This window comes from Rattus norvegicus, chromosome 7 (genome assembly GCF_021556685.1).
Source record: "Rattus norvegicus strain SHRSP/BbbUtx chromosome 7, alternate assembly SHRSP_T2T, whole genome shotgun sequence".
In the NCBI taxonomy this organism is placed as follows: Eukaryota; Metazoa; Chordata; class Mammalia; order Rodentia; family Muridae; genus Rattus; species Rattus norvegicus.
In genome coordinates, this window is record NC_141540.1 from 73,382,636 (window position 1) to 73,395,624 (window position 12,989).

Sequence of the window (12,989 nt, forward strand, 5' to 3'; positions counted from 1 at the left end):
GTTCCTTGAAATTCTGCATGTCTGATTGAAGCTCCTGGATTTTATTTCTCACTATCCGGGATTGGTTGATGTAGAAACAGCATTCGTCTTGGAGGAACAGGCAAAGACCACATCCAGACCCCGTCGGTTCTGAAGCACCTTTGCTGCTAAAGAATCAATCTGTTTCTGGATGGTAAGCATGTTTCAGACATATTTTGAAAACCTTTGTTAATATCATAAGTGAACTCATTATATTGGGTCACAGAAGTCGTTATCCTTGCAATCCCAGTGCGAGCACCTATGGCTATTCCCACAGAGACCAAGAGTGGCACGAACAGAACTTATGCTGGGCAGCTGTCATATCTGCAACTGGGATTGGCAGGGGCTCGGTTCCCTGGATTACTCTGAGTTCAGGGAGAAGGAGCACCAATGTGCAAACTCTTGGCCACCTGGCGGGTAGGCAATGATATACCTGAGAGACAGGAAGGATTGACATGTTTTGGACTGCAGGGCATTGTGGCAGAGATGAGGTATCAAGGTTTGTGGTTTTATTGTAGTCTAGGAGCTCAGCATTCCTACAGAACGTGTTCCGGAGGTCTTAAAACAGTTTTCTATGTCAAAAAGAGGGATAGAGGAAAGATATGGAGTCATGGCGACATCAGAGTCAGGGAAGCTGACAAAAGCTGAGGTAAGGTTACTTGGCAGGATCACTGGAGAGGCTGTAAGTGGTAATTGCAAGCGAGTTCCAGGAGTGCACATAGCCAGCAATCTTTAAAGCAACCAGGTAGGATGACATTTAGGTATGCTAAGGTCAAGGTCTGAAACAAAGGGTAAAATGACAAGATAGTGCCATTTATGAGGGGTAATGTCAAGGAGGTAAGGACCACAGAGGAGTGTTTGATTACTTCCCCCACTTTTCCAATATCTAGAGGTTGGGCAATTGAGACATATTTTCTCTGGATGCAGATAGTATTTATTGGGGACCTGCCTGATTTTTATGGTAGAGCTTACCAACAACTCTTGTCTCCCACTTGGGATTCCATGGGTCTTTTATGTAGAAAAAGAGTGTCTTGCGTTGTTGATAGAAGAAGTGATTGGTTCGTGATCCTAGCATATGTATCTGAAAAGACCAATAGGAGCAGGCCCCATATTCGTCTGGTCATCTTTTACAATCATCTTTAGTCTGGTCAAAGAGAAAGCAAGCAAAGAAATCAGAATATTTAGATGGGATAAGAGATACAGGGATGACAGCAATTTGGACCGGCTCCTGGCATCCGGCTATGGAGCAGTTTCCTGACCCTATTTGGAAAGATTGTTATCTGTGGGGGTTTCTTGAACCTCAAATCTCCAGATGTACGGGCTACCCTGGATGGAAACAAACAGCAGGGGGAGGATGAGAAGCCCATGTCTAATCCAGTGGGGTCTCGCTCAGCTGCCAGAGTGGAGTCTCATTTTCTGGGATTGGGGACAAGGTAGGTGGTCTTGGCATCTTCTGGAGCTTAACAGAGCATGGTCCTGTTTGGGTTGGCCTGTATGGAGAAATTTTAGGTGGAGGGATGAAAGGTTTGAGGTGAAACAGGTGGATCCAATGAGAAAGTCCCTCAAGTTTAGCAGCTATACATTGTCCTGAGAATTACCTTAAAAGGGGCCCTGCCATTTAGGAGAGAGGGGTGAGGGCTGATCATCTGGAGGGAATAGAAGAACTTGGTCTCCAATGTTGATAGGCGGTAGACAAGGGACAGTGTGTGGCTGAGGTAGATGGTGGTCAGCAAAGTTCCATAGGAGAGAGCAGAGATGGCAAAGTAATGGGGTGAGTAGATGGTCTGGGATGGGAGAGCATTTCGGTGAAACACCAGGAGTTAGGACCAGGCATCTATACATGAGTTCAAAGGGTGAAATGAGAAGAGGTTGCTTGGGGAGAGCTCATAGCCTGAAAAGAGCCAGCGGTAGTAGCTTTACCAAATCGAGGTAAAGTTCCTGTGACAGCTTGACAAGAGTGGTTTTTAGGAAGTGCTTGGTTCTTTCTAACATACCTGAAGGGAATGTGAAAATGCCAGGGGATGTCTAGGGCCTTAGAATTTGAGAGATTTGGGAGATAAATTCAGCACCATTGTCTGACTGGAGGGAGGTTAGGACGCCAAGTCGGAGGATGATCTCTCGGAGGAGGAGGAGGAGATCAGAGACTGTCTGAGCCCTTTTGTTAGTTGTGGGAAATGACTCCACTCACCCTGAGAAGGTGTCTACAAAGACCAGGAAGTACTTGGCACATTTGACAGTGGGCATGTGGGTAAAGTCAAGTTGCCAGTCAGTTCCAGGAAGAGAACCTCTAACCTGATGGTAGGAAAAGGGGTGTTGCGATACCTGGAGTTGGAGTCTGACATCTGACAGATTTTGCAAGAGGCAGTGATAAACTTTAAGAGATGTAGGTCCTCAGGACTAGGCTGTAGGTGGGTCTTAACAAAATAAGACAACACCCAGCATTAGGAGGAAAGATCTGGTGAAGGTTGGACAGAATTTGATGAGTGTCAGGGAGTGAGTGGGGATGTGGGTTGCAGTGTAATTATGTCCTGGGGAGGGTGAGCCAAGTCGAAGCTCTTAAGGGTAGCAGCTCTAGCTGCCTGGTTGGTTTGGTTGTTTCCCTTGGAGACAATGGAGTCATCTGTCTGGAAGGATCTGCAGTGGACAATCCCAATAGCTGTGGGGAGAAGGGAGCCCTTTAGCATGGCCATAATTTGGTTTGTATTAATTACTGATCCTTTTTAAGTCTTAAGTACACCACCCTCCTTCCACATAGCAGCGTGGGACAGTAGGATATGGAAAGCATATCTGGAATCTGTGTAGATGTTGAGGGATTATCCCTGTGCCAGTTGAAAGGCACGGGGTAAGGGCTGTTAGTTCAGCCTGTTGATTGGTGGTATGGGCAGGGAGGGCCTGTGCCTCAACCACCCCTGTGTCTGACACTATAGCATAGCCAGCTTTTCTGTCCCTGTCGTGTATAAAGGAGCTACCATCTGTATACCAGGTTTAGATGGCCTGAGGCAATGTGCCCTCCTCTCTCTCTCTCTCTCTCTCTCTCTCTCTCTCTCTCTCTCTCTCTCTCTCTCTCTGTGTGTGTGTGTGTGTGTGTATGTGTGTGTGTGTGTGTGTGTAGAACGAGGTTTCAGTGCAGGGGTGATATAGGGAGTGGCTAGTATTTGGTTGAGGAAGAAGATTGGAAATATTAAGAAGCAGGCTTAGTTGGAAGGTGAGTGTGAAGTCTTCTATTAGTGCTACCTGAAGAGAAAGAAACTTGGAGGGAGGTAGACTCTGTAAGCCTTTGTAAGTTAGGAACTGTGACATGTTATGAGAAGAGAAAACTGTTATAGGCAACCCAAACATTAGTTTTTACAACTTTAGAATAAGGAGTTCAGCAGCTGCTAAGGTACAAATACAGGGTGCCCATCCCCGAATAGTTCTATTTTTTTTTTTGATAGGTAGGTGTGCTATAGGTGCAAAAGAGGAGACCTAGGACTCCAAGGGCAAATCCTTCTTTTTCAGTTACATAGAGGGAAAAAGGATCAGTCAGGTCAGGGAGATGTAAAGCTGGGGCCTTAAGGAGAGCCTGTTGGAGCCTTGGTAACAAGTTTGAGAAGAGGTTCGTGAGTGGGGCCTAATGCTGCTTCATGTGAGGAGAGAGAAAGGAGGGAAAAGGAAGGAAATTTAGAATCTGTGTAGATGTTGAGGAACTGGAAAGGAAAATTAGAAGAGCAGAGGTGTCAGCTTGGCTAATTTTTAGAGAAGGGCTACAGAGAAAAATATCATCTACATAATGTACAATCTTAGATTTAGGGAGAGACCGTAAGAATCAGAATCCAGGATGGGAAAGGAAGGAAATTTAGAATCTGTGTAGATGTTGAGGAACTGGAAAGGAAATTTAGAAGAGCAGAGGTGTCAGCTTGGCTAATTTTTAGAGAAGGGCTACAGAGAAAAATATCATCTACATAATGTACAATCTTAGATTTAGGGAGAGACCGTAAGAATCAGAATCCAGGATGGGCTGTCTTGAAATCCTGAGGTAGAACAGTCCAGGTAAGTTGGGCAGAGAAGGGGGTGTCAGGATCTGTCCAGGGAAAGGCAAATATGTTCTGTGACTGGGCATCTAGAGGGATAGAGGAAAATGCATCCTTGAGATCTAGGACTGAGAAATGGGAAGTTCCCGAGGACATAGTGGAAGGAAGTGTGTAAGGGTTGACCATGACAGGATGGATAGGAACCACTGCAGAATTGATGCGCCTGAGGTCTTGAACCAGGCAATAGGTTCCATTAGGCTTCTTAACTGCTAGTATAGGGGTGTTAAAGGGGAAAGAGGTAGGGCAAAGGAAGGCCAGAGGGCTTAAGTCCCCTGAAGCTCTGGAGAAGGAGAGGGTATTGAGCTTGGGCTATGTACCTGGTAGAATCCAGTAAGTGGACAACAACAGGAGACTGATGTTTAGCAACAGAGGGGTTCTGGACACCCCAGACCCAGAGGTCTATGTGAGAGGCTGGGAAAGGAAGCAACATGTTAGTGTGAGTAGGTTGGCTGGCTAGAAGAAGGAGCAGAGGGGCTGCTGGCGAGCTTGGGTTTAGGTGAATGGGAGGAGCAAAGGAAATAGAGGCTCCCAACTTAGCTAGAAGATCCCTTCCCAATAAGGGGACAGGGCATGTTGGCACTGCCAAAAAGGAATATGTGAGAGGCGCACCCATGAAAATGCAGCTAAGTGGTGGGGCCTGGTGAGGAAAGTAAGGTTGTCCTCCTACCCCAACAATAGAAAAATGAGAGGGGGAAGTGAGTCCCCCAAACTCCATCAGGACTGAGTAAGTGGCCCCAGTATCCAAGAGGAGGGAGATGGACCACCCACATACTATGATGGCTACCCAGGGCTCCCCGCTGGTGATGGCCGTGATCGGGTCAGGAGATCTTGGGCCTTTTCAGTCGTCCATTGCCAAGCCTAGGAGATCAGCTGGGGGGTTGCCTGGGAGTGATGTCCCTCTGTCCTGTGTGACGTGAGGACAATCAACAGCCCAATGTCCCTCTTGATGGTCCCTAGGACATGGCCTCTTTGTCTTGTGGGGATTAGGGCAAGCCCTCACCCAGTGACCTTCTTGACCACATCTGTAGCAGGAACCTGGTGGTTTCTGAGCCTTAAAAGACCAGGAGTCCAGGGGCAGTGGCTGGGGCTGGTCAGACAGCCTTTGCCAGCATATGGTATTTTTGTCTACAAACCTTCTCACCTCTCTCACGGTACACCTTGAAGGCCAGCACCAAAATTTCTGCCTGTGGAGTTAGGGGCCCCTTTTCCAACTGCCTAAGTTTAGCTTTTATGTCAGGGTAGCTCTGGAAAAACAAGTTTGTCTGCAGAAATTGCTTACCTTCTGGATTTTCAGGTCTACATTAGTGTTTTGTAATAAGGTCTTTGTGAGGTGATCTAAAATCTGAGGTGGGTTTTCTTGTTTGTCCTGGATGACCTCTTGGAGTTTTGCAAAGTTTACTGGTTTTAAGGCTGCCCCATGGAGAGACCAGGCAGGAGACAGGTCATGAATCTATCTCTGGCCAAAACATCACCTGCGGAGTCGTAATTCCATAAGGATCTTGGTCAGGTACCGCCTCAGATCCAACTGGGTATGTTTGATGAGTCTCATCTGCATGTATTTTTGCCTGCTTCCAAACTCGCCTGCATTCATCAGGAAGTAACTTATTAGTAGGGTCATACGAACATTGTGGAAACTCAAGCTATAAGGTTGAGTAATGTACTGGAACTCTTTAATAAAGGTGGAGGAGTTAAAGGTATAGGAACCCAGTCTACTTTCTATCTGGGAAAATTCACTCACTGAGAACATGAACTCTGACAAGGCTGTCTACCCCAGCAACTTCCCTTAAAGGAAGGACGATGCCGGATCAGGTGTCCCCAAGGAAGAGGGACTTGGGGTGTGCCCTTAGAGTGGGTGATGGGAGGGCTGAAGGTAGGTGCCAATGCAGGGCGATTGCAGTGATCTGCAGCTGGCACAGGAGGAGGGGAGGGGTCTGGAGAGGTCAAGCAAGGGGGCTCTGGCGTAGGCTGGTGAGGAGGAGAAACTGAGGCAGTGTTTCAGGTTTTCGGAGGTGTGGAAACAGGTCTGCAGTGGAAAGGAGGCAGTTTGCTAGCTGGATCAAGGGTTGTAGCGTCATCTGGTGGAGGTTTCATGGCTGAGAGGAGTTGGGTTGGGGAACAAAACAACACAGGGAGGGGCTGGGGGGAAAATAGGTAAACGCTTGAGCATAGGAGACCTCTTTCCATTTACCAGGCCGTGGGCATTATGTATGAAGATCCTGTAAGACAATTGGATCTACTGTGCAAATTGGAGCCATTGTCTAGAGGGTACTGAATCCAGACCTTATTGCAGAGGTGTACAAGCTTTGATACCCTCCAGTCAGGCGTTAACTTTAGAGATGTGAGGTTTTCCGGAAGACACCCATCAGGTGACAGGGATGTTACTGAACTATTCGCATCGGCGTCTTGAGAGAAAGTTCAATAACGAGTTATAAATGTACTACCAGGTTAGATGTCCAGGCCATCATGTGATGACAACACCTAGGGGATAGACTGAGTCCCAGACTCACCAGAAAGTGTTTCCACCTAGGCCTAGGGACTTCTGAAAGGTGGCAAGAGCCCAAGGGGTTAGGAATCGCTTTCGAGAGAGGAAGTCACCTAAGGGTCGAAGTCCTACCCTGTACATCAGCCAGGAGGCCAGTCATGAGAACAATAACCTAGAAATGCCAATCCCTTAGCCCATATAGGCTGGTTAGGCCTTTCTGGGAGTAGGGGATCGGGGCCCTCCCCACCAACTGGAGGAAAAACCTTACCAGTCTGCCAATATTTGTGAGAGAATTTCAGCAGTCTGGTATCAGGAAATGTGAGACTGTATGGTTGGTGTGGGCCCATCCGACTGAGTAACCCATGTGGCAGAAGCTAGCCCAAGTGGTGGTCAGCAGCTCACGTCCAGACCACACCAGGCCACAGTTCCATGTGAGAGAGGTTTATTGTGGGGGGGGAAGGTGTAAGGGAACGATGGAGATGAAAGGGAAAAGAGAGAAAAGGGGGGGAGGTCAGGAAGGCTCTGCCTTTTATTTAGACTGTGACGTAACCACTCGCAGGTGGAGGTGGGACATGGGCCAGGTGGACACTTTGGGACCCTGGGAATGTATGGCAATTGCATGGCAACAGATGTGCCCGTCCCTGTTGCCTACGGGTGAAGGATTTGGAGGCGATCTGCAATCGTAAAGCAGCTTCCTGACTGTAAAGCTGGTTCTTGATGCCAACACTGTACACCCTGCAACGGTTCCAGCATCGAGCTTTACCACTGCTCCAGAGTATCTGCTGATAAGAGCAATAGGGGCTGAGGGATGCGACTATCTTAGCAGGAGAGAGGTCCTCAAAATCCTTGAGCGGCCTGCGCCCTACAAAGTGAACACTGGGACTTTCTAAACAAAGGGAGGTTGAGGGTATATTTTTCTGCAGTGAACCCATGTCCCTTCAACTGTGAATTCCTTAGATCCTTACTGTCAAAGCCACTCCTCACACAAACTGAGTCTCTCTTACTCTTCTGACCACAATGTGCACTCTTGTTGGTGTTAGGGCTTCGAGAACTCTGTAGGATTAAGGAGTCCCTAGAATTTCCAGATAAAGTCAGAATAGGAAAGTGGACGTGACTCTGTCTCAGGAGCCTCAGGGCTGAAGAGAAAGCCTCAGGGACACCTTCCTGATTCATGGAGGTTCCCTCCTGAGATTCTCGCAGGAGCCAAATGACAGTGTCCAGCTGCTCCTTTTCCCTATTCTGGGAAGGGTGGGCCGGTCCCATTCCATGGCTGATCCTGTGAGTGTCCAACACTGCAGCTCTTTTTATCTTTGGGTTGCTGTGATCTGCTGAGGTAGATCAGGAGTCCAGCTCAGCCCAGGGGGCAGCACTTTCTCCTAAAAACAGTGCACCCCAAGCAACCCACTCTTTCTTCTTCATCCAGGAAGGGGAGGGGTGGAGCCTAGAGTCAGTACTGCAAAGGTTGGAAACAGGCCCACTGTCGAGCCTGTTTCTAGACTTGCCCACCTGCAGCCCCTACTCAGTCTTAACTGGAAACCGGAAATGAAAGACTATTGGGTTCTAGTGGCTGAGTGTCTAGGATTGGAGGAATGACACTTGGTTGTATACAGTGCAGTCCTCATGCATGGATGAGTGAACCTGCCTCGTGTGGCATCCAGAGTCCCTCTGTGTCCCTCTGAGTATACTGTGACTTCTCCCAATGAAGAAAGCTGGGTGAGGAGGAAAGAAGGCTCCTCCAGGGATGTGTCATGCAGCCTTGGACCACTTTACAGGGCACTTCCTGCTGCGTACGTGTTGTTCAGTCTCACCATGATGCTCTCGAGCCTCTACCCATGTTTAGGACTGTAGATCGGGCCTGGCTGCTGCCCCTTCCCCTGTGGAGTCAGTGTGATGCTCAGAGAGGACAGAAATGGGTCCAATCTCTGGACCAGCCTCCTTACAGGTTACGATATGCAAAGATGCTATTGGGTTACTTTGTAAACGACGGGTCTGGGGGTTACCTGGAAGAGAATGGGGGACAATGGACGCAAAGAAGGACGCCAAGACAAGAGTCTGGTCAAAGCGACAATTTTATTTTTCTCCAAGGCTGAATTTATACCATAACATGGGTAACAGAGGGAGGGGGGAAGTAAGAAACATTTACGCAGGCCTAGGACACAATATTCGTGTGGTCAGGGAGTAGGCTGATGTTGACAGGTTGTCAGAAAGGTCATAGGTTTATTATCTATTAGTCAGCAGGATGTTGGTTTTTCAGAAAGGTTACAGCTCATCACATTGGGTATCTTTTTTTTTTTTAAACAAGTTAAAACTAAATATGATTTTATTTTTAAGCAAAAAATACAATATTTTGAGAGGTAAATTCTGTAGGTCAGAGACTGATTTCCAGCTGAAACTTCTATGTCAACAGTAGTTTTAAATCTACAGTTAAATGAGGCCATTAATAAATCGGGACGCTATTAGGACTTTCTCCATCTTCCCACTGTTCAGAAGCAGCAAGTGGGCTAGGCAATTCAAATCCAAATTGTTCAGAAAGTTTGTTTAACTTCTCTTCTAAGAGAATATTTTTCTTCAGTTCTTCCTTATAATTGTACTTCAGGTCTTCAATTTCTTCAAAGAATGAAGGATCAAAATTTTCCAGTTCTTTTTTCAGCTTTTTAATTTCCTCCTTCAAATGTTGCTTTTCTACACATTGGGTATCTTGACGTATCATATTTGTATTAGTCTTCTGCAGCTGGCTGGGGATTTTCCATGAACCCAGTCATACTTAATTCTAACCATAATAATAACATCAACAATGGAGGGCTTCAAGGGCATCGCTCCCAATGTTACTTCAGTGTGATTCGTGTATGAAGGTGTAAGTGTGTATATGTGTGTGTGTGTGTGTGTGTGTGTGTGTGTGAATGTGTGTGGATGAGTATGTGGGTGCATGTATGAGTGTGTGCATGCCCATGTGAGTTGTGTGTGAGTGTGATGTCAGACTGTGCTTGCTTTTAGTGTGTGAATGTGTATATGTGTGTATGAGTGTGTGTGTGTGTGTGTTTCTCCCCCCCCCCCCCAGCCTCTATCTCTCTCTCTTGTAATCCAGGACCTTGTTTTTGTAGCCCAGGTTTGCCTTGAGTTCACAGTGCTCCACTTCTGTCAGCTTTGTGGAATTCCTAGGTTATAGGAGTGAGTTGTCATGAACAGATCTTTCTCTGTTTGGAGAATGTTCTTCAAATGTACCGCACAGGAGCATCGGAGACTCTTAGCTCCTTTACGTCTTTTCTTGGTCACCCTGTTCCTTTTACTACCCTGATGCTGGAACTAACACTCCTTGTAAGTTTTATCACGAATTGCGTGAAATGTTGCAGGGTATTCTATTATCATGTGTAATATTAGTGTTTGTATATGGTGTTCAAATAAAAAAACGACAGCAAGGCATGATGGCACGCCCTCATGATGCCGGCGCTGATGACACTGAAGTAATGTAGGAAAGGAGGAAGCCTGCATGAGTGTAGTCTGGGTGACTGTGTACTGTTGACCAGGCACCACCATGACAAGAACAGAGGCTTCAGACCCATGGGAACTGGCAAAGTTTTTCTCTACATGGGTCAGGCTCAGAATTGGCAAAGCCTCCTTCCTCTGGCTCAAATTCAGGTGTTTGTGGATGACTGACCAGTGTGTAAATACTAGCAACTGCAGCTTCTGCCTTCTGGAGGTTTCCAGCTGAGACAGCTGCCTTCAGACAGGACTAGCCAGCCCCTCCCCTTTGCTGTTCAAGATGAAGGAGCTGAGGCTGCAGGGGAGGGAGCTGACCCTCATTGCTCGCACAAGCCATCAGAGGCCAGCTTTTCTGTACATGTGTCTGTGTGTCTGCCCTTTCTCACTCCCTCATCTCCACTAGTCAGGTTTAAGGTGCCCAGCCTGTCACGTCATGGCAGGGAACAGATTCCCAAACTCCATTTAATAATTGTGTTTTCTGGGAATCTGTGTAAAAAAGAATCCAACTAGGGTTAATCAAGCTTGTTTATGGCGAGTACAACTCAAGATGCCTGTAGTTAGGACAATCCTTTCTCCTTCCCTTGCTCAGGAAGTCAGACTTCCTGCCTGGAGACAGCGCTTCCTCTTTCTATGAAGTTATTCAGCTTCTCGGTCACCAAACCCTTCCTACCTTCTCCTTTGTCTTTCCTGCAGTTCTAGGGAAAATAGTGGGTTTCTGAGAAGGATTCTAAGCCTATTGAGAAAAATCTAGATTCGGAGAGGATTTTTTTTTCTCTTAAATGTGAGTTTGGGGGCAGGGTGGGGGAAGGGAATTGGGAACTGAGCCCAGGATGTCACTGATAAGCTATATCATCAGATTTCTAGAAAAGTAAGAAAGTAGGAAAAAACCCTTATGAGACAAGGTCCTACTGCCCTGCAGGCTGGCCTTGACTTTGTGGCTCTTCTGGGTCCGCCTCTGAAATGGCTCACATTACAGGTGGCTGTAAATGTGTTTTTATGCCATGCCTTGGTTATTAATAGCAAGTACCTTCATTCAGAAAGTCCCTGTTTCAAAGCTCGCCAGCCTCTGGGATGTTTGTTAATTGGAGCCTGTAAGTTGGTTAAGGTGGAGAATGTGCTGTGAAATATGTGTGTATGGATCCTCCCATGGGCAGAGGAGGTGCAAGAAATCAAGAAGGCTTTGCTGAATAATGAGCTATGTTTCCTTCGGGGGCAGGACAGGAACTAGCTAAGAACATTTGTCTATCAGACTAGGACAACAATTCGAAGGACTGAGGTGGGACCCAGATAAGCTTCAGAAGGCCAGCAGTCGGGAGGAAACAGAAGGCGCCGTGCCCCTGCCTACCACAGCCCCTGCTGCCCACAGTCTTTCAAGTCTGAATAGCAGTCAGGCTCCTTTTGACTCAGTTTGGTGCCTGTTCTCTTGCAAACCCTCTGGCTGTAGCTGTTGGCCATAGTGGGCCTGTGGAATTCATACAGGGAGAGGCAGGTGGTGGTGAGCCACGCACAGACAAGCAGACCCTCACCATGGGCTGGGACCTAGCTCTGGGATCTGCTGGCCAGACAGCTGCATGAGGTTGTTGGCTGAACATCAAATCTGAAGAGAAAGGAGCTGAACAGTGGAGGAACAGGACCTCAGACATACTGGAGACTGTGACCCTGGACATCAACAAGCCATAGAGCATGGCTGTAGTCTCTAAAGGGTAAAGGGTGTAGGGAGAGGGAGGGAGTGGCTTCCTGAGGTACTACCTACATTCCTGTCTGCATCTTGTCTGTGTGTGAAAGGAACAACCTCTTTACTGGCAAACTTCCTCAGAGATCTGGGAGGCTTGGAGGGAAGAATAAACCACAACAGAAAAACAACAAAATAATAATAAAAAGTCTGCTAGCTTCCTTTTCTTACCCACAAGCCATTATGAGCCTGGGAGGTGGGAGGCTAGGCAGGTTGCCAAAGTTTGGGGCCCAGCTGAGAGCTGAAGTGCCTTCCTTGCTGGGAAAGAGAACTGAGGCATGAGGCGGTATCCTGAGCAAGGCCTGTTGATCTGTTGGATGTGTGTGACATATGGACAGGTAATATTGGGACAGAGCATAGTCAAGAATATGCCAAATCTTTGCAGCAATACGCTCCTCAAAATGGCATCACTGTGGTTTTCAGCCCCAGGGGCCGTACTTCCTGGTTCCCTGGGTTTGCTTTCTCATTGACCCAGGTCCTGCCTTACGTGTGGATTGGATTTTGTTTCTTCTTCTGAATTCTCTATAGCGCCTCCCTTTGGAGTACATTAGTGTTGGCTGTAATGGAGCCTGGCTTCTCCAAAAAGGACAAAACCAGCCCAGTGGGCCACATGGGGACCTTCCAGGATGCCAGGGACAGGGTCAGCCTGGAAGCCAGGGGATCTCTGGGGAGATGTTTCTGGCATTTATGACTGATCCGAACACAGTGGGAAGAGGAAGAGATCTCTATCCAGAGTTCTGTGCTCCCACTGTCATCTTCATCATTACCTCGGTCCCTCCTTCCTGCTCTACTTATGTCCCCAAATGTGGATGTTTAGGCCTCTTGGGTACCACATGGCCATGATTGCTTCTTAAAAATATCCAGGCATGGGGTTGGGGATTTAGCTTAGTGGTAGAGTGCTAAGGCCCTGATTTGGTCCCAGCTCCGAAAAAAAGAAAAAAAAAATGTTCAGGCACATCGCAATTAGGACCATTATTTTGTCTAAGACTTACCTCTGATTTCTTTTAAATTTTATTTTACTGGTCTAATTAAAACATTTTAAGACATTCTCTTGTATCCACTCTGGTGAGTTGTGATAGGTAATGTGTGGGTGGGGAATGGAGAGGTAACAGGGCTCCACCTCTCTATATCTGCCCCAGGGTTTTCCTGAGACATTAATCTTGATCCCAGGGAGCACAAGGAATACAAACTATGTCTTTCAGATGAG

The 12,989-nt window shown here is 47.3% G+C and overlaps 1 protein-coding gene across 13 annotated transcripts in view; it reads left to right on the forward strand.

Annotated features, from left to right (window-relative positions):
* Window positions 1-1,328: 1,328 nt before the first annotated feature.
* Sdr9c7 (short chain dehydrogenase/reductase family 9C, member 7) overlaps window positions 1,329-12,989 on the forward strand; it is a 28,503-nt gene continuing 16,842 nt past the window's right edge. For 3 of the 13 annotated variants that reach the window (XM_087555907.1, XM_087555902.1, XM_087555910.1), the window contains exon 1: window positions 11,359-11,753. The gene's annotated coding sequence lies outside the window, so the exon portion shown is untranslated. Of the gene's footprint in view, window positions 1,452-11,339; window positions 11,754-12,989 lie in introns of those variants that run through there. The other 10 variants (XM_087555905.1, XM_087555899.1, XM_087555909.1 and 7 more) reach the window with 10 other exon arrangements.